Source organism: Stegastes partitus, unplaced genomic scaffold (assembly GCF_000690725.1).
Source record: "Stegastes partitus isolate 25-593 unplaced genomic scaffold, Stegastes_partitus-1.0.2 Scaffold225, whole genome shotgun sequence".
Taxonomy (NCBI): Eukaryota; Metazoa; Chordata; class Actinopteri; family Pomacentridae; genus Stegastes; species Stegastes partitus.
This window is the reverse complement of record NW_007577956.1, coordinates 499,914-505,913: the sequence shown is the minus strand read 5'-3', so window position 1 is coordinate 505,913 and position 6,000 is coordinate 499,914. Positions and strand designations below refer to the sequence as shown.

The 6,000-nt window shown below is 45.9% G+C and overlaps 1 protein-coding gene across 3 annotated transcripts in view; it reads left to right on the top strand.

The window, feature by feature from the left end:
* Nucleotides 1–6,000, top strand: part of rftn1b (raftlin, lipid raft linker 1b) — a 137,740-nt gene that overhangs the window by 83,229 nt on the left and 48,511 nt on the right. The window lies entirely within an intron of this gene.

The window sequence follows — 6,000 nt, the reverse complement described above, 5'->3', positions numbered from 1 at the left end:
ATTTCATTTACATTTTGTAATAGACATGTGGCCAATAAATTGCATAACTTAATGTCAACTAAGGCAACACAGACTCGATATCTTTACTGAGCACAGACTAAACATGCGCCACATCGTGCACATTCATCCCCCTAAAGGCTGAGCCAGAAAACACCCTGTATGGTTCTGTTATTTGGGTGAACGGATCCTTTAAGGGACGTAAAACTAATTGGTCCAATGGGGGAACTATAATAAAAGGTCAGAATTTCTAAACTTTACAAAGCTCTCACACTTGACACGTCCAAATGACACGAGACCTGCCACACAGCTATCCCTACAAATTACAGGTCTAACGAGGGAATGATAATTAAGATTTAAAAATAATTAAAGGTCAACACTTCAAAGCTATAGTTGCTGTGACACCACAGAGTCTGACTGCTTCATCGTATTAGCTTCCTTTTGGTGAGAAGTGTTTATTAATTACTCCATAACTGGCTGAATATCTGCTTTTTGAGCTTTACGTTTGTACTTATTTACAGATGGCTCTTTCATCAAATCACAATGCTGCTCATCGCGGAGCAGCCAAACTTGCTGGGGGTTAAATCCTGCCATCAAGGAGATCGACTGTAAACTGTCGTCTCTGGTGTCGCCCGTTCGCAGCTTAACATTTACTGACAGCTTCTAATCTTTAGCCAATATCTGTCTGCACGTCTGTGTAACTAAGTGTTTTGGTTTCATCTGAAGCCATACCTTTTGGCTGTTTGACTAAAGAACAGCGCGGCGCCGTAGATCCCTCCCCAAACACTTGGCAACTGCGGAGGTGTCATTTCCTGAGATTGCCTCAATGTTACACAACAATGTGCTGCCTTGGGATATAATCCTCTCTATCTGTTACACAAAGGGGCTCGTCGTATAGCTGCGCCGCATACAAATTCACAGTCACACTTAGCTGATGAAGCGGGGACTCTGTGAAATCCACCACAACAGTTTTGTTGGGTTTTTTGGGAAGCTGCACATTTCATGGCTTGTTTTGTGTCTTCCCGGAAAGTGAGACGCACATACAGTAGCTACACCTCTATGAGTTATTCATCACGGCCCCCTTTTCTGCGGGAACGGCGTCGGAATCAGCACAGACATCTTTAGTTGTATTCGAGCGTCTCAGATTAGCAGATGGAGACACCCACCCCATCTCCCCCACCTACAGACGCTCCTCACACACAACCTATTTGTGATACGTGTCAGTGCAACGTGCAAACCGTGCGTCGGACACGAGTCCCAGCATGAGTGTTAACTTGAATGTGTGTTTATCTGTATGTACAGTGTGCGATATGATTAGGATCAAAGCACCTAAAATTAGGCGTTGCATAATTTATGTACACTTTGGTGGGAGTACTTTCTGCTTTTGTCTGCATGTATATGTGTGTGTGCAGTAACACACACTTGGCAGCGCAGACGACCACAGCCCACCGGTCCATCTGGGCCTCCCTACAGTGCATTTTGCAGCGAGATAATCCCCCACTGCCTCGTCCTCCACCTCCCTCAGCTTCACAGCTCTCTCTACCCCCACCTTCATACCCCTGAATCTCTGCGACAACGCCAAGAGCGCCGGTGTAGCAGCCAGCCGGGGCGGGTGGGGAGCCTGCCAAACTCCCATGTCCCTCTCTACTAATGCCCAGTCTGCCGAGGAGGCCCAGGAGTCTCTGCCACTGCTGGCTTGTCCTCGCTAATCCTCAGATCTTGAGGTGAACACCGTGCGAGTGTTGGCAGCGATGCTGGCAAAAGTCTGCAGATTACGGTGGAAAGAGGAACACCGAAGCTCTGGATAGAAACTGAGCCCTTAAGTTTGGAGACTCGAGCGCTTGGATGGTTTGAGGGGAAGGGATTCGGGTGGACGAGCAAATGCAAAGTGCATCCGGAGAGTGACGGCTAGATGACAACTGTGTCTTATAAATGAGCAAAAACAGATTGTAGGAAACGTCACACCGCCTCGATCATTTCTTATGAACACACTGAGAAAAGATTTACTCTGAACATATTTTATCTCAGTGCTGCAAGGTGTCTCAGTGGTCAGCACCGTGGCCTCACAGCTAGAAGGTCGCAGGTTCGTGTCCCGGTGAGGACACCCGGGATCTTTCTGCGTGGAGTCTCCATGTTCTCCCCCGTGTCACATGCTGAGGTTAATTGGTGATTGTAAATTGTCCGTAGGTGTGAATGTGAGTGTGCTTGGTTGTCTGTCTCTAAGTGTAGCCCTGTGATAGACTGGTTACCTGTCCAGGTGAACCTGCCTTCACCCTGAGTCAGCTGGGATAGACTCCAGCCCCCCATTAAGGTGTAGAGATGATGGATGGATGGATATTTTATCTCTTTTTCTACAGAATAAAGTCCTAAAGCATGACACGGTTATGCTCAGGCCTCTCCAAGTACTTGATAACTTTGGATAAATACTGAATAAAGTCTATGCTGACCTGAAGCACACAGACTTGTTCAGTATTTAAGCCAAAAAATAAAAAAACAACTATTTTTCTAAGTCTGACAAATTGCTGCAGTAGCCCAAACTCAGCTAATGCAGATTCCTCCCCATCACAAAGACTTCCCTCAGCTAGAAGAATATATTAACTTTATCTATCAGTTGAAATTAGTCATTTATGTTGTTGGACATAAAGGTTGGATAACGAGGTCTGAACGTGGCTCAGCTCAGGTGAAGCGCCCCTGACAGGAGGGCTGTGCTGTCGACACAAGCGTTTAAATGCCTGAGATATCCGTCTGAATTCACCAAAGCTACCACGCTTCAAAAGAACAAGCTCTATCAGAGATGTAATCTGGGACCATATCAGTCTGAAATCTTCAGAACTAGTGGATGTGAAAGAAGGAGTCTTTTCAAGCTGCTTGGTTACATCACGGAGATCCGTGTTATCGCTGCTCTGATGGGATCAGCGTCTCAGATTAGAAAGAAGCATGTTCAGATGATGACATGCCATTTTGGAAGGCCACGCTGCTAAGATCACGCCGGTGTTGCTGCCGTCGACCTCATCGTTGGACAGCTGAGCCCAGTGAGATAAGCCTCTGAGGGAACATGCTCTCAGAGTCCTAACTACATTCATGCGCTCGTTGTCTCATTAGCCGGCCCTGCCTGGGACGACAAGAGTCAAGTTAGCTTCACAATCTTTACTCTGAAAGGCTTCGCTGTTGTCTGTTGATGTAATGAATTCATGTGATTAGGTTCAAAGGACTCCGTTAACTCTGAGTCTGTGCGTCTCACACGAGGACACTCGGGTAAAGCTATCAGTGTTAATTCATGGGAGCATTACGTTTACTGCCTTCAAGCAGAAAAAAATACCCAAATAATTATCTGAAACATTACAGACAATCAATTATTTCGCCATAAGATAGTGTTTCTGGCTTTCAAAGCTTGTTCTTGGCCTCCAGCCTGGAGCAAATGATGCTGCAGTATTGTTTTTATGAGGTGGCACGGTGTCGTTTACAGGCCACTGTAGAGCTACTGGTGGGTCCTGCTGGCTTCACAGGGAACTTGGCAAAAGACTTGTTCCAGAGATTTATGTTGGTTACTAATGGAGTTTCTTTAAGATCACAGATTGCTTAACCTTGTGTTCTTCCTCACAACAAAGCACCTACTCCTGTGTGCACAGGGGAAATTACATGTTTTTTTGTAGCATCTCAAGCTTGTCACAGTAAAGCCGCCACTTAGAATTTACTGGGTTGAGCACAGGCTCACACTGGGAGCAATGCTGCAATAAACGGTAAACTATTTCCTATCTGCTCCTCTAAGTCCAACAGTTTTCTCTTACTTTACATGATCTGATTAGTTCCTGATAGATTTTGCAGAATGTTCATTTGAAATTAGGAAAGTGTGGCCTGGCAAACATCAGCCTCGCTGACATTTGTGCTGCAACTTGCAGTCAGAAACAAAGAACCATGTTGTGTGTTTTCTCCTTTCATGATGTACTGCAGGAACGCAGCGAACCAATCACGACTTAGCGTGACAAAAAACAGCACAATGCAAGAGAACTCGGTGATGCTTTGAATGCTCTGCAGCGCATTTCAGACGGATGCATATCAAAACTATTCTTAAAATGCTCAGGAATGCCAGATGAAAGGCTGCTTCCACTTTGACCCTCTTACAGTGCAGTGCCATGGACATCAGAAGCCATCTTATCGTATATTTTGGTGTTTTTCCCCCAATACCCCGCCCTGCTCAGATTGCCCTGAGGCACTCTGAGGTTTCTGTATATTTCCTGTGAACAGAACAATGTTGAAAACACTCTGGCAGAGCCAGAAAACGAGCTACCCCTCTTCCTGAATTACTGTCGCCTCTGTGCCATAGCTGTAGCGTAATTAGACTGTAATGAAATATAATGCATGGAAACCCCTGCGCTATTACACAGAAGACGGCTAATATCGTAAAACAGACAGAGGCCAGGCGGCGGCTCTCTTGCTACCGGCTGCTATTTTATGTCAAGCTGTTATAAATGGCACCTCTAACCGCTGTCTCTAACAGTCCCATCAGTGTGGAGTAATCTGTGTTCAATGTGGCTTTACTGTTACTTATCTAATCACGCTGTGGTTACAGAAATTTAGAGCTGTGACCCAAAGCATTTCTAAATCAGTTAGTTACATGACAGAATTTTTCAAACGCCGCCCTGTTCACGACCTGCCCGAAGCTCAGCGAGACTCAGAGAGGATTCATGGAACAAACGGCGGCGATGCATCATCTCAGGCTTGTGCACATAAACTGTAAACCAGCTAATGCCACTCGGCTCGCTACGAAATCATCTGCGACGAGGAAATGTGCCGCTCTGGCAAGTCGAACGCATGTCGAACGGGAAGTCACTTTGTGGTCATGTGTTGTCCAAGATTTGTTTGCCATATTGTCCTTGTTGTACCCCGGGTACCACGGGGAGGACGAGGGGAGGGTGGGCGAGCTTTCTGCTGTCGCTGCTGATCTGACTTTTCTCAAGAGTGACAAATGACAAGATTTAGGGAATTTGGTGGCCAGCTGTCACATCAGTCAGACGAGCCAGACAAGAAATGGTTATAAATGATTCATTCTTCCTGGGTGTCTGCCGGACGGATGGATGGACAGAAGAACCAAAGCGACTGAGCCATGACACCCCTCCACCACCACCACCACCACCGCCACCACCCCACCTCAGCTGCATGTGTGTGTGTGTGTGTGTGTGTGTGTGTGTGTGTGTGGGTGGACGGGTGGGTGGCAGTGCCACACATTCTGCTCATCCATCTGGTTCACTTGGGGAATGACAGTCTGACATTTGCATTGGAAAGAAAGGGGAAAATGTTACCAGGCTGCGTCTGAGTCGCTTCCTGGCCCATTCGAACCCAGCTCACATCGCACATTGTGTGTTTTTTCAAAGCTAAGCACAGCAAACATTTCACTCAGTCACATCACAACAAATAAAACTCTTTCCACTTTGATTTAGATATGAGCGAGGAGCAGTGACATACGTAGTATGGGCAGATTTCCAAGCCCGGTTCTCCCTCCAGAGGCCCACTGCATTATGCATATTTCTGCTTGATGTAAACAACAGCTAGCTGCAGAGCTTTTAATGCATTATTCAAGGTTATAGTATGAATTAACTCGGTTACAATGAAATGGTCCCTTTTAAGTCCTGCATCAGCGAAGTTACATCACTTTTGGAAAACATTAAAAGGATTAGGAGGATGACTCGTAGCACGAAAGCGATCAAATTGCTTTTGATTCAATTCACGTTTGTTGTTGAAGAGGCAACATCCTTGGAAAAGATTTCCAGCGCATTTGTGAGTCCAGCTCGGGGCATCATAAATCTCATCTTGTATTACTGTTTCATTCCTCGTCTGTTTCGCACCAGCCAGGTGGAACTTTTGTTCGTGATATGAGGATGTTTAAGTTTTTTTATTATAGCTTTTGCATACAAATGTACTTCACCTGCACAGGACGCCAGAAATAATACGTAAAGCTGTGCAGCACGCAGCCAAACGTCCTTCAAAACTACTCCTTTTACATAA